At 49.1% G+C, this 25,904-nt stretch overlaps 1 long non-coding RNA gene across 1 annotated transcript; it reads left to right on the top strand.

The window, feature by feature from the left end:
• Window positions 1-7,054: 7,054 nt before the first annotated feature.
• Window positions 7,055-9,755, top strand: LOC108529554 (uncharacterized). Its single transcript, XR_001885568.1, has 2 exons — window positions 7,055-7,332; window positions 8,917-9,755. It is a non-coding gene; the product is annotated as an uncharacterized LOC108529554 (long non-coding RNA).
• The last annotated feature ends 16,149 nt before the right edge of the window (window positions 9,756-25,904 follow it).

Below are 25,904 nucleotides of genomic sequence, written 5' to 3'. Positions count from 1 at the left end.
AAAAAAAAAAAAAAAAACTGAAACACAAATACATGTTAGCCTAGGCCTACACGGGGTCAGGATTGTCACTATCATTGTCTTCCGCCTCCACATCTTGTCTCACTGGAAGGCCTTCAGGGGCAATAACACGCATAGAGCCTCATTTCCTATGATAACAAAGGCTTCTTCTGGAATCCCTCCTGCAGAATCTGCTTGAGGGATTTTACAGTTAACTTTTTTTTTTTTTTTTTTGAGACAGAGTCTCGCTCTTGCTCTATCGCCCAGGCTGAAGTGCAATGGTGCAATCTAAGCTCACTGCAACTTCCGCCTCCTGGGTTCAAGCGATTCTCCTGCCTCAGCCTCCTGAATAGCTGGGATTACAGGCACGCGCCACCATGCCCGCCTAATTTTTGTATTTTTAGTAGAGACAGGGTTTCACCATGTTGGTCCAGCTGGTCTCGAACTCCTGACCTTGTCATCTGCCTGCCTCGGCCTCCTGAAGTGCTGGGATTACAGGCATGAGCCTCCGCACCTGGCCAATTAACTTTTTTAATAAGTAGGAGTATACGCTAAAATAATGATAAAAAGTGTGGTATAGCAAATACATAAACCAGTAACGTAGTCCCTTATTATCTTTTTTTTTTTTTTTTTTTGAGACAGGGTCTCACTCTGTCGCCCAGGCCGAAGTGCAGTGGTGCAATCTCGGCTCACTGCAAGCTCCGCCTCCCAGATGCACACCATTCTCCTGCCTCAGCCTCCCGAGTAGCTGGGACTACAGGCGCCTGCCACCATGCCCGGCTAATTTTTTGTATTTTTTAGTAGAGATGGTGTGGTGTTAGCCAGGATGATCTCGATCTCCTGACCTCGTGATCCTTCTGCCTCAGCCTCCCAAAGTGCTGGGATTACAGGCGTGAGTCACTGCGCCCGGCCGTAGTCGCTTATTATCAAGCATTATGTACTGTACATGATTGTATGTGCTGTACTTTTACATGACTGGCAGTGTAGTAGGTTTGTTTAGACCAGCATCACTACAACTATGTGAGTAATGTGTTGCACTATGACATTACCACAGCTATGATGTCACTAGACAATATAAAATTTTCACTTCCATTATAATCTGGTCTGTTGTTGACTGCAACATCATTACGCAGCACATGACTGTATATTATACTTCAACACAAAAGTTTACTTAAAAAAATAAATAGCGGCTGGGCGTGGTGGCTTACATCTGTAATCACAGCACTTTGAGAGGCCAAGGTGAGTGGATCAACTGAGGTCAGGAGTTCGAGACCAGCCTGGCCAACATAGCGTAATTCCGTCTCTACTAAAAATATAAAAAATTAACTGGGCATGGGGGGGGGTGCCTGGAATCCCAGCTACTCAGGAGGCGGAGGCAGGAGAATTGCTTGAACCTGGAAAGCGGAGGTTGCAGTAAGCCAAGATCACACCATTGCACTCTGGCCTGGTAGACAGAGTGAGACTCGGTCTAACAAATAAATAATTAAATAAGTAAATAGCTAGCTCCGCTGACGCTACTGCATGAGCGAATTCCAGGGAGAGCCTGGAAACTGAGCATCTCTTTCTGTGGTATCTTCTGCTTATCCTTAGTTGCCAGGTTTTCTAAAGTCCTAAAACCCGATGTCAGCAACCAGAGCTGTGGGGACAGAGGGAAAGAAGGAGGTGGCTTAGTAGGATGAGTGTACCCAGGAGGGGCTGAGAGTGTCACTGGGCACACAGAAGCCCTGCAAAGGGCTGGCCCTAGCCCTGCCTGAGCAGACCAGAGAGACCCCTGTCTATGTTGAGCTGAGGTCGACTCCCCACAAGCCTTCCAAGAACCTTGATCTGCTCAGATAAACCCCTTCCTTAGCCCTCTACAGTAAAAAAGAGAGAGCATCTTATCATAGGCTGTAGGCAGGGGTGGGTGGAGGAGCTGAATTGGACCCACTTTAGGCTGGGCATTTGGTCCCAGTTTCACCAGTCTTTCTACATTGTTTGAGCTCTCCCAGATGGTCAGCTCCCTGCTGGCCAAGCTCAACAACCCTCGGGGCGTGGCTCGGCACTTCAGAAGTTTCCAGTGATGTTCACCTGAGTGGTGCAGGGGAAGGCAGAAGTTAATGGCCCCACCTGCACCATGTCTCAGGGAGGAGAGCTCCTCACCCAAATGTCTGGATGAAAGGCAAAGAGGGATCCACTGGACCATTCAATGCCAGGGAGCCGTAAGAGTTCCTTGCACACAATAGGTGCTTCCTCACCCTTGTTGAAAGTCTAGATGGAATGAAGTTTCCAGTCCTGGGTCTGCCTTAAAAGCCAGATAAGCACCTACTCTGTGGGGTGGAGAAGCCTCAAGGTTAGGCCCAGAGAAGGTAGGACCTGCCCCAGGCCACACAGAAGTCCCTGGTGGTGGCTGAGTTCTTGGAGAGGACAGTGGCAGCTTGAAAAACTAGTCCATGAAGTCGGACACAAGCAGATATCTTCCTATTGCCCTACCTTCTCCCCACGTACAGATGTGCAAACTGAGTCTTAGAAGACATAGATTCCAGGCCGGGCGCGGTAGCTTAAGCCTGTAATCCCAGCACTTTGGGAGGCCGAGACGGGCGGATCACGAGGTCAGGAGATCGAGACCATCCTGGCTAACACGGTGAAACCCCGTCTCTACTAAAAACTACAAAAAACTAGCCGGGCGACGTGGCGGCGCCTGTAGTCCCAGCTACTCGGGAGGCTGAGACAGGAGAATGGCCTGAACCCGGGAGGCGGAGCTTGCAGTGAGCTGAGATCCGGCCACAGCACTCCAGCCTGGGTGACAGAGCGAGACTCCGTCTCAAAAAAAAAAAAGACATAGATTCCTAGTCCCTGCCTCACAGCTAATCTGCTGAATCTTGGATTAGTGCTACGCTATCACGCCACTCCTCTATCTCCCTCTCCTTCCCCAGTCCTGAGTTTCTTCACAAAAGCATCACTGTCTACTCGCACCCACCCACTCTTTGCGTGCCTCTAGAGTAGGGGTCAGCAAACTGTTTCTGTAAAGGGTCAGATGGTAGATCTTTTTGGCTTTGAAGTCCATAGGCCCATAGAATCACTGCTGCAGCTCCTCAACTCTGCCTTATAATGTGAAAGCTGCCAGCAGAAACATGTAAATGAACAGGCATGGCTGTATTCCTTTATTTAAGGACGCTGAAATTTGAATTTCACAGAATTTTGACACATCTGGCTGAGTGCAGTGGCTCACGCCTGTAATCCCACCATTTTGGGAGGCCGAGGCAGGCGGATCACTTGAGGTCAGGAGTTCGAGACCAGCCTGGCCAACATGGTGAAACCCCATCTCTACTAAAAATACAAAAATTAGCCAGGCATCTTGGTCCATGCCTGTAATCCCAGCTATTCAGGAGGCTGAGACAGGAGAATTGTTTGAATCCGGGAGGCGGAGCCTGCAGTGAGCCAAGATTGTGCCACTGCATTCCAAATTGGGTGACAGAGTGAGATTCCATCACACACAAAAAAAGTAAAAACTATTCTTAGCTCATGGGCTGTACAAAAATGGGTAGTGGGCCAGGCTGTACAAAATGGGTAGTGGGCCAGGCTGTACAAAAATGGGTAGTGGGCCAGGCTGTACAAAAATGGGTAGTGGGCCAGGCCACAGTTGGCCAATTCCCTGTTCTAGATTGTGCCATCCTGGGGCTCAGACTCCCCATAGTCAGTGAGGCTGTAAGTCCTGTCCTACCATATGGGTGGCATGAATGGCGAACTGTTTGGTTTGCTCAGGAATAGGGGTTTCCTAGGCTTTAAATTTTTTGGTGCTAAAACCAGTACAGTCCCAGGTAAACCAGGACAGAACAGTTGGTCACCCTAGACAGTAATCATTAACCCAGAGAGGGCCAGGCTTCAGGAACCAGCTGGCCAGGGTTCAGGTGTGGCCCCCCGGGCCTGCTCCAGGCACTGCCTTGTCCTTGGGGTTTGTGGTAGGGCCTTGTCCTATAGGGGCTGGCCCTCTGCAGGGAGATGCCCCCTCCTTCATGCAAGAAAACCTCTGTGGTCTGGGAGCTCTCAAAAGGCAGGAAGTTGAATCATCAACTCTGGTAACGTCTCCGTCAGCCTGTGGGTCTGCCCGGGGAGCTCAGGGCTCCAGGCCCAGGGGGCTGGCTCTGTACTTTGTTTGCTGCTTTCTTTGAACAGGAAAGCTTCAGAATGAGGCTTCTAGAGAAATGAGAGCTGTTGAATCAGATGGGGAGGAGCCCTGAATGTCAGGTTGACCAAGACTCTCACCCCGCTCTGGCTTGGACTTGCTTTGTGGCCTTCAATGACTCTCTCGCCCTCTCTGTATTTTGGCTTTGGCTTCTACCACAGAAATGCTGATTCTTGAAATCCTCTTAAATTAAGAGTATGAATGATGACCAAAGTGGGAGCACCCCGGGTTCCGAAGACTCATTTTATCTTCGCTACCAGGGATGCAGGCTGCTCAGACACACTTCCCTGCCTCCTGCCTGCCTGGGAGAAGGACCTGACCAGCCACCCCAGTTCTGGCTGCAGGGGCTTTAGGAAGGTGACAAGTCTGGATTTAGGGAGATGGAGGAGAGGGGCAGAAAAGGAGGTCCAGGTTAAAGATGGTTATCCACAGATAACAATGACAACCATACCACCTGTTGTCTATTAAGCACTCACGATGTGCCAGCCCTTGAATGATCTCATTTGATCCTCACAATGACTCTTTCATTTGAGAATTGTCATCATTTCCATTTTATAGGAAAGGCAAATGAAGCCCAGAGAGGATAAGTACCTTGCCCAAGGTCACACAGCTATCATGTGGTGCAGCTGGCATTAACTCTAACTGTGTTAGACTGTGGCTTTGAGGGTTGAGGGCTCAGGAAGCCCACAGGTAGCAAAGGAGGGATGAGATTAGCAGAGAAGTCTAGAGTAGGGCTGGGGGAGAAAGTGTTCTTTCTTCCTGGTGCTGCATAGAGACATCCAGAGAATACTAAGAAGTCTGGGGTTTGGTAGGCTTGGAGACCATGTTCCCAGACCAGGGATCATGAGGACACAGTCCCTAAGGCCAGCAAACCCCAGACTACCCACAACCCTGAACCCCTCGAGACCATTTGGAGAATCTGTCGAGGGCTTGAGAAGGAAATTGGATACATAGCAGGATTTTGCTACAGAGCAGAAATGAGCATTTACTTTCTGAGCAAAGACAGCCCTGCTCCAAGGATGCCCCGGGTGTCTGTTTATGTACCTCCCCAACCCAGCATGGGTGCCATGCTCAACGTTCAGACAGAGGACCACAAGCCCCGTGCTGCACCATGCGTAATGTCCCTCTTCCCCTTATAGGCAGGGGACAATGGGAGCTCGGCAGAGTTTGACCACCCTTAGCAGAGGGCCGCACCTAGGAAGAGCCAAGAGAGCCACTGATAAGCTGTGCTCCTGGGATGGGGCAACCCCCAACTTGCTTGTCCTCAGCAACACAGCCAATAGATGTCTCTGAGGAAAGAGGCCAACCCAGCTGTGCCAGGCAACTGACTGGACCCCTAACTTGGGCTCAGGTCAGGTCTAAAGATGCCTTCTCCCTTATTAGCATCAGGTTCAAAGCCAGGCTTAGCTAGACCCTAAAGATTTCTTACACTCTCTGGGGAACCACAAAATTCTTCATGAAGCCGTTAATTTAAAAAGCATCTTGTAGGCCGGGCGTGGTGGCTCACACCTGTAATCCCAGCAGCACTTTGGGAGGCCGAGGCGGGCGGATCACGAGGTCTGGAGTTTGAGACGACCCTGGCCAACATAGTGAAACCCCTTCTCTACTAAAAATACAAGAAACTAGCTGGGCATGGTGGCACGTGCCTGTAATCCCAGCTACTTGGGAGGCTGAGGCAGGAGAATCGCTTGAACCTGGGAGGGAGAGGTTGCAGTGAACCGAGATCGTGCCATTGCATTCCAGCCTGGGTGACAGTGCAAGACACACTGTCTAAAAAAAAAAAAAAAAAAATGTAATCCCAGCACTTTGAGAGGCTGAGGCAGGCAGATCACTTGAGGTCAGGAGTTCGAAACCAACCTGGCCAACATGGTGAAACCTCATCTCTACTTAAAAAAAAAAAAAAAATTAGCCAGGTGTGGTGGCAGGCACCTGTAATCCCAGCTACTTGGGAGGCTGAGGCAGGAGAATCACTTGAACCCGGGAGGCGGAGGTTGCACTGAGCTGAGATCACACCAATCACACCATTGTACTCCAGCCTGGGCAACAAAGGGAAACTCCATTTCAAAAAAAAAAAAAAAAAAAAAGCATCTTGTTCTGTCTGCTATGTGGGCTCTAACCGGAATTGGTAGGGCTATGGGCTCCAGGAGGCTTCATTAGCCAGAGAACCTACTAGGACCGGGCCTGCACTGATGTCTTGAGGTGGAGGTGGGGGCCTGGAAGCTGGGTGCAGGGCTGAGGCCTCTCACTGGGTCTGCACTGGACAACTAGGCCCAGGAGCCAAATCATGCTTGCAGACATGTGGCTTCCATTATCTGACTATATGGGGCAGCCCCGAGCTAGACTTGATTACTGCAAACCTGAAATAGTTCCTTATTAGATAGGGCTAGCTCACCCTCCCAAATGAGTCTTGTTGGGACCCTCGGTGTCTGGCACTGAGCACACTTCCTTATCCTATTCTCCAGTCCCGCTGGCAGGAAAGTAGGAGCACCCCAGCGCTTCTGCCTAGGCCTCTGCACAGACTCCAGGGGCACCTGTGGGGCTGAGGGCAAGTGGTAGCACAGTGCCTCTGGCCAGGACTGGCCCAGTCCTCTTCCCTGCCCCCAGCTCCTCCCCATGGAAGAAAGGGGAGAACAGGACTGAGGACACTGGGGACTGGGCCTGCCTAAGAGTGACAATTCTGGGCCTCTCCCTGCTCCCCGTAAATGCCAGCCAGGGTGTGGGGCCCAGGAGGCTCCAGTGCTTTCCCAGTCCAAAGGTCACTAACTGCCCAAAGGCTGGGAGTGTGTGGAGGGGGCGGTTCTCCAGCCAGGGAGGTGCAGGAATAAACGGGGCGGGGGTGGGGAGAGAGGAAGAGGCTGAGCTTGTGGGGCCTGAGAGCCTCTCCCCTGGGCAGGGTGGGGCCATTGGGCTGCCTTAGATTCCCCCACCTCTCAGCCTGCTGCCTCTGGACAAAGCTCTGCAGAGGAGCCCCATCTCCTTCAGCCCCCTCCTGCCTTTGGGTGCAAGTCTCCTGAAGGACTTGAGTGAGATGTCACCAAGCGACAGGCTGTCAGGCTCTTGGCAGCAAGTCCTGGCCCAGCGACTCAACGGCAGAGTCTCTCCTTGGGGCATCTGTCCTTATCAGGGGAGATGCTATCAGACTTGCTAATGGTGGAATTTCTGGCATGTGGCAGGTGGGTAAAGGAGACCCCTGGGCTACGGAGCCATTTGCAAGTCCCTCAGATGGCCTAATGCTCCACTGCAGCCATGGTCACTGGGAAGCTAAGTGGACACCATGGGGCTCCAAGTGGTGGGAGGGAGCTCCTGGGAGACACAGTGCGGCCCAGATGCCCTGGGCATGGGGACATCCAAGCACAGGTGAGAAACTTGGGCAGGGAGGGTGCAGAGGAAACTTGGAAATGGCTGACAGGCTGGACTCAAGTTCTTTTGGGCTTGAACTGAGCTCAAGCAATCCACCTACTTCAGCCTCCCAAAGTGCTGGGATTACAGTTGTGAGTCACGGCATCCGGCTGGAATTGAGGTCTCTTGTTCCCTGATCCTGGGCTTGGCATGAAGCAGGGAGGAGGCTGAAGGGGACAGGTAAAAAGATGCCTACCTGGGCACTGCGTTGTAGACTAAATGAGCCCTCAGACTGTGGAAGTCTCAGAAATCAGAGAAAGAGGCCTGGTGTGGTGGCTTGCACCTGTAATCCTAACACTTTGGGAGGCTGAGGAGGGAGGATCGCTTGCACACAGGAGGTTGAGGCTGGAATGAACCATAATCACACGAATGCACTCCAGCCTGAGTGACAGAAAGAGACCCTGTCTCAAAAAAGAAAACAAAACAGAAGAAGGGACTGGCACTTCCAAGTCAGAGAGAGCTCCCTGAGGAGGTGGGCCTGGTAACTGAGAAAGAAAGCAGTTGAGACAGACACAGGGGGGCTGTGGGAGCAAGAGTCTGGAGGTGGGAGCATGCCGGGCAGGTGCAAGGACTGGTGAGTCACCAGGGGAAATGTGTAGAAAGGCTGTGGGTGATGAGGTGGTAAACGGTGGAGAGCTCTACCCTGAGCTCCATGCCCTTCCAAGCCTTTGCCCATGCTTATGGTTGAATTATGTCTCCATGCCATGCACACAAATTTATACATTGGGCTGGGCATGGTGGCTCATGCCTGTAATCCCAGCACTTTGGGAGGCCAAGGCAGGTGGATCACCTGAGGTTGGGAGTTCGAAACCAGCCTGACCAACATGGAGAAGCCCCGTCTCTACTAAAAATACGAAATTAGTTGGGCGTGGTGGCGCATGCCTGTAATCCCAGCTCCTCAGGAGGCTGAGGCAGGAGACTCGCTTGAACCCGGGAGGCAGAGATTGTGGTGAGCCGAGATTGTGCCATTGCACTCCAGCCTGGGCAACAAGAGCAAAACTCCGTCTCAAAAAAAAAAAAAAAAAATGTATACACACACACACACACACACACACACACACACACATATACATACATATGTTGAAATCCTAACTTCCTGTACCTGTAAAGGTGACTGTATTTGGAAACAGAGTCTTTGCAGATTTAATAGTGTTAAAATAAGGTCATCAGAGTGGGCCCTACTCTGGTATGGCTGGTGTCCTTACAAGAAGAGGGAAAGTTGTTGGGGTGATGGATATCCCAACTATCTTGATTTGGTTTTATACATTGTATACATGTGTCCAAATATCACCTGTACCCCCAAATAGGTACAACTATTATGTAGCAATAAAACATTTTATTTTACTTTTTTAAAAGAGGGCCAAGTGCAGTGGCTCACACCTATAATCCCAGCGCTTTGGGACGCTGAGGCACGAGGATTGCTTGAGCCCAGGAGTTCATTACCAGCCTGGGCAACATAGCGAGATCCCGTCTCCACAAAAAATTCTTTAAAAATTTGCTGGGCATGGTGACCTGTGCCTGTAGTCCCAGCTCCTTGGGAGACTGAGGCAGGAGGATCAACTTGAGCCCAGAAGGTCGAGGCTGCAGTGAGCCATGATCATGCCAGTGCACTTGAGCCTGGATCACAGAGCAAGACCCTATAGGGAAGACAGCCAGGTGAAAATGAAGACAGAGACCAGAGTTGTGCGTCCAAAAGCCAAGGAATGCGAGAGACTACCAGAATCTGGAAGAGGCAAGGCAGGATCCCCCACTAAAAGCCTTGGAGGGAGCACTGCTTTAACAACACCTCAATTTGAGATGTCTATTTTCCGGAACAGTGGGAATAAGTGTCTGCTGCTGTAAGCTGCCCCGCCTGTGGCACTTTGCTACAGCAGCCCCAGGATCCTGACCCAGCCAGGCTGCTCCTGCTGCCCAGCATGCCCTTCCCTCATCCCTCCAGCTGGTCTCCCACTGCGTTCGAGCCCCGTCAGCTGCTTGGCGCCCCCCACTCTACCTCTCAATCTCTGGCACGCGCTTATTCAGTAAGACCTGTAAGGTTTGCTGCCGCCAGGCCTGTCCGTTCCTGGGCCTAGACCGCAGGCTCCATTCAAGGGCAGGCCTGACCTGTGCTAGGGCAGTATGATGTCTGGTACAGAATAGATGCTCCTTAGATGTGGGGTGAATAAAGGAATGCTTGAAGGGTAATGGGCCCCTGTGAGACTGGGATGTGCCATCTGCTCCTTCACAGCCTGGCTCATCTCGGGCTAGGGACATGGCAGTGCTCAGAGAGGTTACAGCATCTTCCACACAGACCATTCTCAGCTCTGCCACTCTCCAGTTCCCTCTTGGTGCCATATGAGTCTGAGGAACTTGGGGAAATTCCTAACCTTGCCTTTCAATTGAGCCATTAGCCCTTGGAGTTAGCCACAATGTAATTGCTCAGGTCCCTCCAACAAGGGGACTGTGTCTGTGGCTTGATGACTCATGCACACTGCTCCATCCCACAACCTTGGGCAGGACTTGGGGCTGGGGACAGTGCCAGCCAGCACAGGCGAGGAGCTTGAACATCCCGTTACCCCAACCCAGTCCCCAGGAACAGAGTATGCTCAAGGCTTCAGGACAAAAATCTAGAAGCAAGGACATAAACTGAGTGATATTTGAGTGATGAAAAGGAGCAGACAGACAACAGCGAGTACAAAGGCCCTGAGGCAGGAACGAGCTTGGCATGATCAAGAACTGAAAAGAGCACAGGGGAGGTTGCAACACAGTGAGAGAGGTCAGTGATAGGACATGCGATTAGACGGGGCCCACTGGACAATCCAGGATAATCCCTCCCTCTCAAGGCCCTTAATTTAATCATATCTGCAAAGTGCCTTCTGCCATGTCAGGGAACGTATTCACAGGCTCTGGGGAGTGCAGTGCAGACATCTTTAGGGATAGGCATTATTGTGGCTACCACAGTATCTCTCTCACCCTCTTGTCTGTCTCTCTTGCTCTACTGCTACATTTCTGTTTACCTATCTACCTATTTATTTGAAGCTGACCATGGATCTATTGACCACAATTTATCTCTCTTCCTACCCCTTTATCAAGCTTCAATAAGTTATTTATCAATCTATCATTCCTCAGTGGCTTTGATCTTTTACTCTGATAATAGCATCACCCCTCAGCCATCTTTCTAATAAACTAAATGTTAAACTCAATCTATCATTTAGTTGTCCTCTGTCCATGATGAATTATCAGTCATCTAGCTCCATCTTTGCAGATGTTGTACATATGTGGACATTTTTTCTCAATGTCTATAGAGAAGATCGATAGATATAAGTTCAGTAAATATCCACTGAGTGCTGGCCATGTGCCCATTGCTATGTCATGTGTGGGTGAAATAAGGGGCTGACACCCTCCTTAGCCATAGAGGGTCTTTTTTATTTTATTATCATCCCCATCCATGCTATGATCACCAATCCATACACATTGTCCAATTTTTGGAACCTTTTTTTTTTTTTTGAGATGAGGGTCTTACTCTGTCACACAGGCTGGAGTGCAGTGGTGTGATCGCAGTTCACTGCAGCCTCAGTCTCCCAGGCTCAAGCGATCCTCCCACTTCAGCTTCCAGAGTATCTAGGACTATAAGCGAGTGCCACCATGCCCAGCTAATTTTTGTATTTTTTTGTTGTTGTTGTTGAGACGGAGTCTCACTCTGTCGCCCAGACTGGAGTGCAGTGGCCGGATCTCAGCTCACTGCAAGCTCCGCCTCCCGGGTTTACGCCATTCTCCTGCCTCAGCCTCCCGAGTAGCTGGGACTACAGGCGCCCGCCACCTCGCCCGGCTAGTTTTTTTTTGTATTTTAGTAGAGACGGGGTTTCACGGTGTTAGCCAGGATGGTCTCGATCTCCTGACCTCGTGATCCACCCGTCTCGGCCTCCCAAAGTGCTGGGATTACAGGCTTGAGCCACCGCGCCCGGCCTCAATTTTTGTATTTTTAAGACACAGGGTCTTGGTATGTTGCCCACGTTGGTCTCAAACACCTAGACTGAAGCAATCCTCCTCCCTTGGCCTCCCAAAGTGTTAGGATTATAGGCATGTGCCACTGGCCCTGGCCAGGGACCATTTTTATATAAACTTTCTTTTCTTTTTTTTTTTTTGAGACGGAGTCTCGCTCTGTCGCCCAGGCTGGAGTGCAGTGGCCGGATCTCAGCTCACTGCAAGCTCCGCCTTCCGGGTTTACGCCATTCTCCTGCCTCAGCCTCCCCAGTAGCTGGGACTACAGGCGCCCGCCACCTCGCCCGGCTAATTTTTTGTATTTTTTTTTTTTTAGTAGAGACGGGGTTTCACTGTGTTAGCCAGGATGGTCTCGATCTCCTGACCTCGTGATCCGCCCGTCTCGGCCTCCCAAAGTGCTGGGATTACAGGCTTGAGCCACCGCGCCCGGCCATTTTTATATAAACTTTCTAGTGAAATCCAGGCTGCTGTAGTCTGCCTTTTGCCTACTAGCCTCCTTGTATGTGCATAAATAATGTAGACTCATTTTAACTTGATGTTGATCTTACATAAAGTGTGGGTGGAAAAGTATATCTGCTGGGCAAGCATCTAGTGCATCAAATAACAAATCCTAAAGTTAAATGGAAATTATTTTTAGGTTGTCTGGGCAAATAGCACAGAAGGTGGGGGAATCCGGAGATATGACCTCAGATGTGACACATGCAGACACACGACATACCACACATACACACACACACACACACATGCATGTGGGTACACACAAATGCACCTTCTCTCTTCCTTCTGCCCCCACACTAGCAGCTCCTTCCTGGCTTCCTCCACCCCTCACTCACACAAAGGGGCAAAGCAAACACTTCAGCACTGAGTCATGTCCTACCTCATCTTGTTTCCAGCCTAGGAATCTCACCTCCCCACCTGGGCTGTGAGGTCTTCTGGGGCAAAGATGGTGTCTGCTTCTCCTTAGGTGTGACCTCCTAGTCTGACCAGCCAGAGGACTGGACACCTAGGAGCTGCTTGCCTTTCCTTGAACTCCGAGGGCAGTTGAGGATCAGGGAGGCAAGGGAGCTAGATGTCGAGTGGTAGACGTTCTCCAGGGCAGCCCCCATAGCCCAACACGGTCCCCTTTCCCCACCTAGGAATCTACCTCTCCTGCCCAAGCTGGATGCCAGGTAATGCATGTTTCCTCTTTCTGTAGCACTCTTAGAGGAGCTGCGTTAGGTAGATAATCTGCCTAGAGCTGGCCTAGCTGGGGATCAACTCAACAAGAATTCCTTTGTTTCCAAGCATCTCCCTCACATGGGCATCCAGTGCCAATTTATGTCCAAGTCTCTCCCCGGTGAGCGGGACGGAGATCCAGCATATTTGGAGGCAGCTCACTGTGTGCCAGAGCCACAGGTCCTAGAATATCCAGCAATCGCAGTACCCAGGGCCACCCCAGCCTCACAAGTCACTGTGCCCAAGGCCCTGAGGGAAGAACAGCTTACTCACTAGTGCCTGAAGGAGGCTCCCAAGGCAGCCACTTTGTATCCTGGAGACATTCCCAGCAGTGGGAGGCAGATCAAGGCCAGGACACCATTAATGAAGCCTTCACTGGGGTGAGGCATCTCAGGGCCAGCTGGCCTTGCTGCTTCTCGCCCCACTCTGAGCCTTGATCTGTTCACATACTTGACCCTGTTAGAATCCAGTGTCTGCCCTTCCCCCATCCTGTGGTATCCTCAGGGCAGGGACCTCATGTAACACATCCCTGTAGCCTGAAGCCAGCCCAGTGCTTGGCCCAGAGCTACTGTGTCTGCAGCACAGCTTGCACCAGCTTCCCTGCAGGCCTAGAGCCCAAGCCCTGGCCTCAGGAAGTCTCCGCTTCCCTTGAGGCCAGCCCAGAGCCCCAGCTCAGTGAGTTCTCCTGAACTGTTTAGAATCCACCAGGTAATGAATTGTTCCCACTCTGCTGTCTCAGGAGCCAGGCTGGGCCAGGTGTTCTCAGATTGAATTAGTTGGGAAGAAAGGGCACTCCACCTGCTGGAGGAGGGAGCACCTCCTGGAGGCCATGCCACTCAGAAACTTTCTTCCCACACAGCTTCCAGCCCCAGGCCGCCCACCTGGGTCTCAGCAGACCAAAGTCCTAGTGAGGCTTTTCTGAGCACCTGCTGCAGCCCAACGTCCATGAGAAGGCTCTGGAATGCATTTAGGACCTGAGACTGGTCCAGCTGGAACAGCCCACAGAGATCCTAATCCTGGGGCCCAGAGAGGGCCACACAGGGGGCAGCCCTGAGGCTAGCCTAGAGGGTAGATTTCTTGCCCCTTCCTGCCAGGAGAAGCGTGTCCTCCCCACACCAATGATGTTTCTGTCCCTGGGAGGATTCCAAGCACCTGCGGGGAACCAGCACTACCCAAATGCAGAGGGCTTCTTGGGTTCCCCCAATAACCATAAGGTCGACTCCTCCCCTCTATCTCCACAGCTCCTGCCCCTGCCCTTCACCCCCTCCCAGTCTTGCTCCCTACATACTCCAGTACAAGCAGAGTCATGAATTCGGTACATACATTTCCAGACCTTTTCTTCCCCTACAGAAGTGCATATGTTTGTGTCTCCGTGTGTGTTCAGATAAAAATGTAGACTTTCGGCCGGGCGCGGTGGCTCAAGCCTGTAATCCCAGCACGTTTGGGAGGCAAGACGGGTGGATACGAGGTCAGGAGATCGAGACCATCCTGGCGTAACACGGTGAAACCCGTCTCTTAGCTAAAAAAAATACCAAAAACTAGCTGGGTGAAGTGGCGGGCGCCTTAGTCCAGCTTACCTCAGGAGGCTGAGGCAGGAGAAATGGCGTAAACCCGGGAGGCGGAGCTTGCAGTGAGCTGAGATCCGGGCACGCAACTCCAGCGTTGGGCGAGCAGAGCGGAGACTCCGTCTCAAAAAAAAAAAAAAAAAAAAGTGTGAGATGTAGACTTTCATTTTATGGGGGTTTTTTTGATTTGTTTTTGTTTTGTTTGCTTTTTTTTTTTTTTTTACTGTGAGTGGGATCATACTGCACATATTACCCTGAAAGTTGTCCGTCACTTAACACTTTTCTTTCTTTTCTTTTCCCTTTTTTTTTTTTTATTGAGACGGAGTCTCGCTCTGTCACCCAGGCTTAAATGCAGTGACCCGATCTCAGCTCACTGCAAGCTCCGCCTCGCTGGTTCACACCATTCTCCTGCCTTAGCCTCCCGAGTAGCTGGGACTACAGGCGCCCACCACCACGCCCAGCTAATTTTCGTATTTTAGTAGAGACGGGGTTTCACTGTGTTAGCCAGGATGGTCTCAATTTCCTGACCTCGTGATCTGCCTGCCTCGGCCTCCCAAAGTGCTGGGATTACAGATGTGAGCCAACGCACCCAGCCAACACTTTTCTTAAGGTTATTTTTATACCAGGCATACAAAACTGCATGATGCCACTTCTTTGGCTATCTTGTTCTTTTTTCTTTTTTTTTTGAGACAGGGTCTCACTCTATTGCACAGGCCAGAGTGTAGTGGTGCAATCACAGCTTACTGCAGTCTTCGGCTCAAGTAATCCTCCCACTTCAGCCTCCCAAGTAGCTAAGACTGCAGGTGCACACCACCAGGCCCAGATAATTTTTTTTTTTTTTGAGACGGAGTCTCGCTCTGTTGCCCAGGCTGGAGTGCAGTGGTGCGATCTTGGCTCACTGCAAGCTCCACCTCCTGGGTTCATGCCATTCTCCTGCCTCAGCCTCCCGAGTAGCTGGGACTACAGGCGCCCACCACCATGCCCAGCTAGTTTTTCCGTATTTTTAGTAGAGACGGGGTTTCACCGCGTTAGCCAGGATGGTCTTGACCTCCTGACCTTGTGATCCACCCGCCTCAGCCCCCCAAAGTGCTGGGATTACAGATGTGAGCCACCGTGCTTAGTGTGTGTGTGTGTTTTTTTTTTTTTTTTTTTTTTTTTGAGACAGGGTTTCACTCTTCTTGCCCAGGCTGTAGTGTAATGGTGCAATTTTGGCTCACTGCAACCTCTGCCTCCCGGGTTCAAGCAATGCTCCTTCCTCAGCCTCCCGAGTAGCTGGGATTACAGGCATGTGCCACCACGCCCGGCTGATTTTGTATTTTTAGTAGAGATGGAGTTTCACCATGTTGGTCAGGCTGGTCTTTAACTCCTGACCTCAGGTGATCCGCCCACCTCGGCCTCCCAAAGTGCTGGGATTACAGGCATGAGCCACTGCACCTGGCCTAATTTTTGTATATTTTTATAGAGCCAGGGTTTCATTACATTGCCCAGGCTGGTCTCAAACTCCTTGGCGCAGGTGATCCATCCACCTCGGCCCTAAGTGTTGGGATTAGAGGCGTGAGCCCAGCTGGCTGCTTTGTTCTATTTGCACTGTGCATTATTTAGTTAGTCCTTTGGTGAATGGACATTCAGGCTGTTTTCACATTTTCACTGTTACAAACAATGCTGTAATGGCTCTTCTTAAACTGCCATCCTTGTGCCCACATCAGAGGGTCTCACAGCGGGCAGCGGGCAAGGGTTCCTGGATTTAGAGTTGCATGCTCACATCTCCTCCTTCCAATGTGAGGCAAATGCAGGGTCTCACCTTCACTTCAAGCAGCTCACAAATGTAGTTTCTGGAACAAAGGGCAGTTTCCTCCTCAGAAGGAGCCCTCAGGGGTTAGCATCATGCTCCATACCCCACTGCATGCTATAAACCAGGCAGACACCATCCATCTGAATATGTTTGACTCCTCCCATATCCTCCCACCTCCACTTCTCCCCCAACCCCAACTGCATCCCATATGAATCACCGTCACTACGCAGGTCCACCTCCAGGCCTTTCTCAAGAAACTCTCTTGCCCATTTCAACCTCCAGGGTCCTCAGATGGCTTGTTGTACCTTGACCATCCTGCATATGCTTAAGGACCTGTCTTCCTAAATGGGCCTAACTCCAATGAAGGTAGATCTGGATCTGAAACTCACTGCCTTAGCATAGAGCCTTGATCGTGTGTTTGTAGTATGCTACTTTCTAAAATTATTATTAGAGACAGGGTATTGCTCTGTCACCCAAGCTGTAGTTCAGTAGAGCAATTCTAGCTCACTGCAGCTTCGAATTCCTGGGCTCATGCAATCCGTCTGCCTCAGCCTCCTAACATATTGGAATTACAGGCATGAGCCACCACACCCTGCCCCAATGTATGCTATTTCTAATAGAAGCCAAGTTACCTCCAGGCCGACTGTGAATCAGTAAAAATACATGGGACCAGACATGGTGGCTCACACCTGTTATCTCAGCACTTTGGGAGCTGAGGTAGGAGTATCACTTGAGACCAGGAGGTCAAGACCAGACTGAACAACATAGTAAGACCTCGTCTCTATCAAAAATAAAAAATTAGCTGGACATGGTGGCTCATGTCTGCCATCCCAGCTACTCAGAAGGCTGAGGCAGGAGGATCACTTGAGCCCAAGATGAGTTTGAGACCACAGTGAGCTATGATCGATCGCATCACTGCATTCCAGCTTAGGTAACAGAGTAAGACCCCGTGTCTAAAAAATAAATAAATAAATAATAAAAATAAACCATTAAATACAAGGAAAGGGTCTTTTTAAGACTATCAGATGTGGGGAGATTTGATTTGATTGATCAGAAACCCTGGGAAAGGTGAAAGAAAGGGTTTTGCTTATACTGCTCAACTTGACTTAGAGCCAACACCTTCCGCTCTTGGTGGTCCTTGGATTGGCCCAGGCTCCTCAGCTCAGGATGGGGAGTCTCACACTTTGACTCTGGTTGGGCTGGTCCTTGATTTGGCTGGAGTTATTGGCTGCTGCCAGTTTCCGGGGAAGCGTTTGGAGGCCCCAGGGATCTTCATTTCCTTTTGCCATCTGTAGCCACCAGGCTGGATCTGAGAGTCTAAGACGGACAGGTGGCCTGGCTGGCACATTATCCAGACATCTCCTGGGACTGGGCAGTACCGTCTCCAAACTGGCTGGCTAAGGCTCCAGAGGGTTGCTTCTCCCAGGCATGCATTTGTAGTGCACCCCAGGAAGAGCCAAGTCTGAATCTTTCCAGGGCAGTGTCTTCAGCCATGAACACAAACCTGGGTAGATTTTCCCTCTGTTCCAAACCCAAGCTGCAATTTCTTCCTGGAGCCCAGGAGGCAGAAGCTGCTGGTTTTGTCCTCTCCTGAATGCCAAATAATATGTTTTCCACAGAGTTTGGCACATAGTAGGCACAGAGGAAATATTTACTGAATGAATGCTCATCCTCCTTTAGAGGAGGCCACCTCATCCCACTGGATATACGTGGCAGAGTAAAGATGGGATGACAGAAACAGAAGAAACACAAGGAAGTGTAAGCAAACCTTACTTGGATCTGTGCAATTAGCAAGTCTTGCCACTCCATTCTTTCCCTTTAGGATTCCCGGGAATTCTCCAGGAACCCTAAGGTTATAGGGCAGGTATTGTGACCCAATTTTTCTAATCTCTAAACCTGTGCTATTTCAAGTGTGATCTGTGGACCAGCAGCATGGGCATCATCTTGAAGCTTGTTAAATATGCAGACTTGGCAGGGCACAGTGGCTCATGCCTGTAATCCCAGCACTTGGGAGTCCAAGGGGGGCAGGAGTTCAAGATAAGCCTGGCCAACATGGCAAAACCCTGTCTCTACTAAAAATAAAAATAAAAAATAGCCAGGCTTGGTGTCGGGTGCCTGTAATCCCAGCTACTCAGGAGGCTGAGACGGGGAATCACTTGAATCTGGGAGGTGAAGGTTGCAGTGAGCCAAGATCATGCCATTGCACTCCAGCCTGGATGACAGAGAGTCTCAGTCTCAAAAAATAACAACAACAATAATAACAATAATAATAAAAATACAGACTCTTGGCTGGGTGCAGTGGTTCATGCCTATAAACCCAGCACTTTGAGAGGCCCAAATGGGAGGATCACTTGAGACCGGGAGTTCAAGACCAGCCTGGGCAACACAGCAAAATCTTTGTCTCTACAAAAACTTCTAAAAATTAGCCAGGCATGGTGGCATATGCCTGCTGTCCTAGCTACTCAGGAGGCTGAGGCATGAGGATCTCTTGCACCTAGGAGGCGGGTCGAGGTTGCAGTGAGCTGTGATTGCACCATTGCACTCCAGTCTGGGCGGCAGAGTGAGACCCTGTCTCAAAAAAAAAAAAAAAAAAAAAAAATGGCCACGTGCAGTGGCTTGCGCCTGTAATCCTAGCACTTCGGGAGGCCGAGGCAGGTGGATTGCCTGAGCTCAGGAGTTCGAGACCAGCCTGGGCAACACAGTGAAACCCCGTCTCTACTCAAATACAAAAAATTAGCTGGGCATGGCGGCGTGTGCATGTAATCCCAGCTACTCGGGAGGCTGAGGCAGGAGGATCGCTTGAAATAAAATAAAATAATTAAAAAAATAAACTTAAAAAAAGGCAGACTTTTAGCTCTCCCAGATTTAATGAATCAGAATTTGCATCGGAACAAGATCCCAGGTGATTTGTGTGCATAGTGTAGTTGGACAAGCATTGCCCTAAGCAGTGAGTGTGTGAATACAGGTCTAGAACCCAAATGAGGACTTCTCACCTGGCACAGAGGTGGGCTGCTGGGGAGATGGCTAACTACATCTGGGGCTTCTGCCTACCTTGATGACTCAGACAAACTGTTGAGTCAGACACTTTCTGTCTCTTTCCAACCCTTGAATACCGCCTTGAATATAGTAAGTGCCGGGTGTGGTGCCAAGTGCCTGTAGTCTCTGGAGGCTGAGGCGGGAGGACTGCTTGAGCCCAGGAGTTCTGTGTGGTAGTTCGTTATGTGGATTGGGTGTCCGCACTAAGTTCGGCATCAGTATGGTGACCTCCCAGGAGCAGGGGACCACCAGGTTGCCTAAGGAGGGGTGAACCGACCCAGGTCAGAACATAGCAAGCAATAAGTATTCAGGGAATGAATGTTGAACCAATCTTATACTATTCTCTCAATTTAGGGTTTTTGGGGTATGCTGGACTTCTGCATCTGGACATATACTGCAAGTTATTTGAAAGGATTTTTAGTCTGGGCGCAGTGGCACGCGCCTGTAATCCCAGCACTTTGGGAAACCAAAGCACGTGGATCACTAGAGGTCAGGAGTTCAAGACCAGCCTGACCGACATGGTGAAACCGTATCTCTAAAAAAAAATACAAAAGTTAGGCAGGGCACAGTGGCTCATGCCTGTAATCCCAGCAATTTGGGAGGCCGAGGCGGGTGGATCCCTTGAGGTCAGGCATTCACAACCAGCCTAGCCAACACGGTGAAACCCCGTCTCTACTAAAAAAAAGCCTGGCATGGTGGTGGGTGCCTGTAATCCCAGCTACTCGGGAGGCTGAGGCAGGAGAATCAGTTGAACCCAGGAGGCGGAGGTTGCAGTGAGCCAAGATCGTGCCATTGCACTCCAGCCTGGGCAACAAGGGCGAAGCTCCATCTCAAAAAGAAAAAGAAAATTAGCTGGGTGTGGTGGTGCACACTTGTAATCCCAGCTAGTCAGGAGGCTAAGACAAGGGAATCACTTGAACCCAGGAGGCAGAGGTTGCAGTGAGCCAGGATGGCGCCACTGCACTACAGTCTAGGCAACAGAGTGAAACCGTGTCTTTAGCCAGGTGGAGTGATTCACACCTGTAATTCCAACATTCTGGCAGGCCAAGGCGGGAGGGTTGCTTGAGCCCAAGAGATCAAGACCAGCCTGGGCAACATAGCAAGACCCTGTCTCTACAAAACTAAAATAAAAGAATTTTTGTTCCGAATCAGGACCCCTGGAAGAATAGCTGTTGTCTAATGAGCAATGACTGAGTGCCAGGCCAGTGCATGGAACTATGTGGACATGCTCTCAGTGTTTCACCAAGTGTTTCACAAAGTGTGGTTGAATGCCACGTACATCATGAATGACCAATCACTTGTTAAGAGCTGCAGGTGTTGGCTGGGTGCAGTGGCTCATGCCTGTAATCCCAGCACTTTGGGAGGCCAAGGTGGGTGGATCACCTGAGGTCAGGAGTTCAAGACCAGCCTGGCCAACATGGTGAAAACCCATCTCTACTAAAAAATTTGCCAGGCATTGTGGCAGGCTCCTGTAATCTCAAAAAAATAAAAAGCTGCAGATCTTTTTTTTTAATTGGAAAAAGAAGTTGCAGGTGCTGCCCCAGATCTGCCTACTGAGAACCTTTGGGGATAAGGCTCAGATATCTGCAATTTTTGGCCAGGCATGGTGGCTCACGCCTGTAATCTCAGCACTTTGGGAGGCCAAGGCGGGCAGATAATTTGAGGTTAGGAGTTTGAGACCAGCCTGGCCAACATGGTGAAACCCCATCTCTACTAAAAATACAAAAAGCACTTGGGTATGGTGGTGGCGCCTATAATCCCAGCTACTTAGGAGGCTGAGGCAGGAGAATCACTTGAGTCCCGGAGGCAGAAGTTGCAGTGAGCCGAGATGGTGCCACTGAACTCCAGCATGGGCAACAGAGTGAGACTCCATCTCAAAAAAAAAAGGCTGGGGCCAGGCACAGTGGCTCACGCCTGTAATCCCAGCACTTTGGGAGGCCAAGGCGGGTGGACCACCTGAGGTCGGGAGTTTGAGACTAGCCTGGCCAACATGGAGAAACCCTGTCTCTACTAAAAATATAAAAATTAGCTGGGCACGGTGATGTGTGCCTGTAATACCAGCTACTTGGGAGGCTGAGGCAGGAGAATCGTTTGAACCTGGAAGGCGGAGGTTGCAGTGAGCCCAGATCGTGCCACTGCGTTCCAGCCTGGGCGACAGAGCAAGAAACTGTCTCAAAAAAAAAAAAAAAAAAAAAATCTGCATTTTTAACACGCTTCACATCCACCCCATCCACACCAAAGTTCATTGCATCCCTAGTTTACAGAGGAGGAGACAGAGGCACAGAGAAGTTGATTGACTTGCGCAAAGTAACAGAGCTGGAGAATGGTGGAGGCAGGACTCAAAGAAAGGATTGCCTGACTCCGGAATCCATAGTTTTAATCATATTGTCTATTACACAAGAAAAACTGATGTCTAGAGTGACTGTGTATTTAGTCATGTATATTGATTTGTGTGTATTTCGTGTGCCAACAAAGTTTGCTAGACTGTGACCCCTGGAAGGCAATTAATGTGTTTTATTTCTCTCAGTATTTGTAGCATCCATTACCATGCCTAGTACATAGAAGATCCTCAACAAAAGCTGTTTGAATTAAATTTCTACAGATACATAGTTATTCATCTCTATACACATTCACAGATAAACATATACAGAGGACATCTCATTTTCAGCTAGCATCTGAGAACAAGTTGTGACAACTAGAAATCTTCCCTCTCTATCTTGAACTATTTCAATCAAGTTTTTGCTAGCATTACTCCATTGACATGGCTCTTGTCAAGGACACCAGTAACCTCCATGTTGATGAATCCAATGATCAATTCTCAGCCTCCAGTTTGTCTGACCCCTCCACAGCTTTGGACATAAGGCTTTCTTCCCTCCTGAAACTCTCTCTCACTTCCTTTGGCTTCCAGGATATTCCTCCTACCTCTTTGAATGCTTTTTTTTTTTTTTAAACAACATTAACAACACTTTTGCTGATTCCTCTTCATCTTCCAGACTCTTCACCCTGCAGTGCTGAAGGGCACCATCCTCGAGCCCCTTCTCTTTCTCTGTTCACTTAGTTGATGATCTCAAATTTAAATACCATCCATATGCTCACTGACCACTCTCAAATGACATCTTCAGCCCAGACCTCGCCCCTGAGCTGAGGCTTCATGTCTAGCTGCCTGTCAATGGCTGCACTTGAATGTCCAATAGGCATCTCAGCTTCATATGTCCAACACTGAGCTCCTAATCCCCTAAAACCTACTCCTTCCAGTTTCCTCCATCTCAGTTAATGACAACTCCATCTTTCCATTGGTTCAAGGTAAAACACTTATCACTGTCCTTGGTTTCTTTCTTTTTCTCTCACGCCATCAGCAAATTCTGTCAGAGCCACCTTCAAAACATAAATGACCGCTTTCCACCACTTCGATTGCTACCGCTCTGGTCCAATCATCTCTCACCTGGTTTATTCACGTGGTCTCCTAATTGGCCTTCCTGCTTCAGCTTTGCCTCTTTAATCTGTTCTCCATGTAACAGCCAAGAGACCTGTTAAACCCAGGGTCAGATCACGTCAGTGTTCTGCTCAAAACTCTCCTTATCACTCCAGCAAAAGCCAAATTCCTAACAATGACCTACAAGGCCCTATATAATCTCTTTCATTTACATATTAAGCACATTCCTGCCTCGGAGGCACTGCACTTGCTGGTCTCTAGAGACCTTGGTTCTTAACCTTTTTTGTGCATGTGCCATGGACTATTTTGGCAGTCTGTGACACCTGTGGACTCCTTCCGAGTAGAGTATTTTTTTTTTTTTTTTTTTTTTTTTTGAGACGGAGTCTTGCTCTGCCGCCCAGGCTGGAATGCAGTGGCCGGCTCTCAGCTCACTGCAAGCTCCGCCTCCCGGGTTCACGCCATTCTCCTGTCTCAGCCTCCCGCGTAGCTGGGACTACAGGCGCCCGCCTCGTCGCCCGGCTAGTTTTTTGTATTTTTTTTTTAGTAGAGACGGGGTTTCACCGTGTTAGCCAGGATGGTCTCGATCTCCTGACCTCATGATCCGCCCGTCTCGGCCTCCCAAAGTGCTGGGATTACAGGCTTGAGCCACCGCGCCCGGCCTAGAGTATCTTTAAATCCATAAAATAAGTTCCACAAATTATAAAGAAAACCACTTGTATTGAAATACAACTCTCAAAATATTTAAACATATATATGTGCTTCTCTATTAATTCATTAAATTACAAGAGCTAGCACCATGATTTTGGAGTAGTGATGAGTAAAATGATATTTTTTTCAATAAATTACTCGTGAAGTGTAATATTCTAAGATATTTGCAACAATTCTAGTGATATGAAAATATCTGTGATTTCTACCAGCAATAATGTCACAGGTGTTGCTAATATCACTGACTTGTTATCTGTATTCATAATTGAAGAACATGCTACATTTTAATTAGTGAAAATAAAGTTGTAATTTTTTTCTCATCTAAGGTCAAGGATTCTCTGAATTCTATCCACAGACCCATGGAGAGGAGTCTGTGGTCTCCTGACTTCTCTTCCCCCATGTACATGCACACATACTCCCACATACAGTTCACTTCTTTACCTCCTTTTCTCAAAGACTGTCTTCTCGGTGAGAACTTCCCTGACTATTTTATTTCAAATTGCATTCCCACATTGTGTATCACCCTTTCCTACTTAAGAGTTTCTCCACAGCACTTAATCACTTTCAAGCATAATATATAGTTATTTTTATATTTTGGAGTTTAGAATAAAATCATGCCCAATTTTAATAACCTGCTCACTCTAGCAGCTAACATTTTTACCTTTTTTTTTTTTTTTTAAGTTCTGGGATACATGTGCAGGATGTGCAGGTTTGTTACATAGGTAAGCATGTGCTGTGGTGGTTTTGCTGCACAGATCATCCCATCACCTAGGTATTAAGCCCAGCACGCATTAGCTATTTTTCCTGATGCTCTCCCTGCCCCACCCCTCATTTGTTTATTTATTTACTTATTTGTGTGTGTGCGCGTGTGCTGTGTCCCCAACACCAAGAATGGTGCCTGGCATACGGGAGGCTTGTTGAGAAAAATGAAGGATTACCTCTCAAGAACTCTGTTTCTTCTCATTTCTTTCCTGTAAAAAGTTAATGAATGATTACATCCAAAGTAGAGATTGTGGAAAAAGGGAAAAAAAAAAGTTAATGAATGATTTGTGAGACTTTTAATAAAGATTAAGGAGTTACAATTAGCTTTATCGTTTTCATTCTGTTAAAGCTTCCAAGGTTAACCTTAAACAGCAGCAAAGAGCTGTGGGAATCCAAGGGTTTTGATAGGGCTTCCAGTCCTAAGCAAGAGATATTTTCAAGGGCTCATTAGAAGGCCTGGGTCTCACCCCAAGTCAGGGAACCACTTCAGAAGCAAAGTGCTGCTCATAAAATTCTTGCCAAGACAGCAGTCAGATCCCCCCATCCCCAATCAAACCAATAATAGTAATACTTTTTCTTTCTGGCAGTATGGTAAAATAGAAACCACGTAGGTCTCAAGCTCAGCTAGACCTAGGAGCCAATTCTGTCAGCACTTACTAGCCGTATGGCTGCGGTAAGTTACTAAACCTTTCTGAACAGGTAAGAAGGGGTTTGGGGGAGGATGAGACGGAATAGCTTACAAGATCACCAGTACATGGCAGGTGCACTTTAAACGGCCACCCCTCCCTCATCCATCTCTGGCGGTCATCTCTTTAGACTGCGCCACTATAAACTGGTACCCTCACTCCCACCCCAGAATGGACATCTGGACTTTGACCATCAAGCTTCAGAGAACAATTTCACCCTTCCAAGAAAAACCCCACTTAGGTACCAGGCAAAGTGCTAATGAGCACTATGCACCCTGTGCCAGTTGCTACTTTGCACATACCACATGTATATGTACATACATACATATATGTATATGTGCACACATGGCCTCAGCAACCCTCCAACCATCCCATTCTACCCAAAAGGAAAAAGAGATCTAGGGAGATGAATTCACTTGCCCACATCACACAACTTCCAAAATGCAAAGCCAGGATTAGAACCTAAGTATTTAACCATTTTGTTACACACTCCAAGTCTGCAACACCTGTTTCCAGACTCTGAACTTGGGTAGGGAAAAATCCCACCAATTGACCGCTGAGAGCCACAGCCAGGTCTAACTGGGAAGTAATACCCAGACCATCCTCTTGCCAGACAATTATCCTCAGACTTTGTGAATGAAGGCCAAGGAAGAAATGTTGCAGTGACTCTGAGCTCATATTTCTTTCTTGTTGCAAAAACTGCTTATTTCAGCATCCATCATCTCCCTCTTTGTTGGGTAGACAATCCGCCCTGTCAGAGGATTTGTGCTGTTATTATGAGTTTGTTTATTATTAGATTAATTCTCCTATAAGCAAATGTGTTCACAACATTCCATCGGGGAATCTTCTTAATTGTCACATAAATGTCATCTTATGTAAATTGAATATTTATCTTCCCATGGAAGGGGGTGGAGGGGTAAGAAGAATAAACAATCTTCAGTCTTGGAGAGGGAAGGCGATTCTGCTGTCCATTCACAACTCACCCACATGCCTTCAAAGCCAAAGGTGAGCTGAAAAATTATTGGATAATCTTTGAGGGGCAGCCGAGCATGAGGGGGAAGAAAAAGTTGGCCACGATGCTTTGGGGATGTTGGGCCAGGCTCCCCACAACCGCCTCCGGAGGCCAGACCACCCCCTCCCCAGTCAGAGGCATTCCGAGGAGGTTGAAGCC

This window comes from Rhinopithecus bieti, unplaced genomic scaffold, assembly GCF_001698545.2.
Source record: "Rhinopithecus bieti isolate Rb0 unplaced genomic scaffold, ASM169854v2 scaffold_5889, whole genome shotgun sequence".
In the NCBI taxonomy this organism is placed as follows: Eukaryota; Metazoa; Chordata; class Mammalia; order Primates; family Cercopithecidae; genus Rhinopithecus; species Rhinopithecus bieti.
The sequence above is the reverse complement of the archived record's forward strand: the minus strand, read 5'-3'. Positions and strand labels throughout refer to the sequence as shown.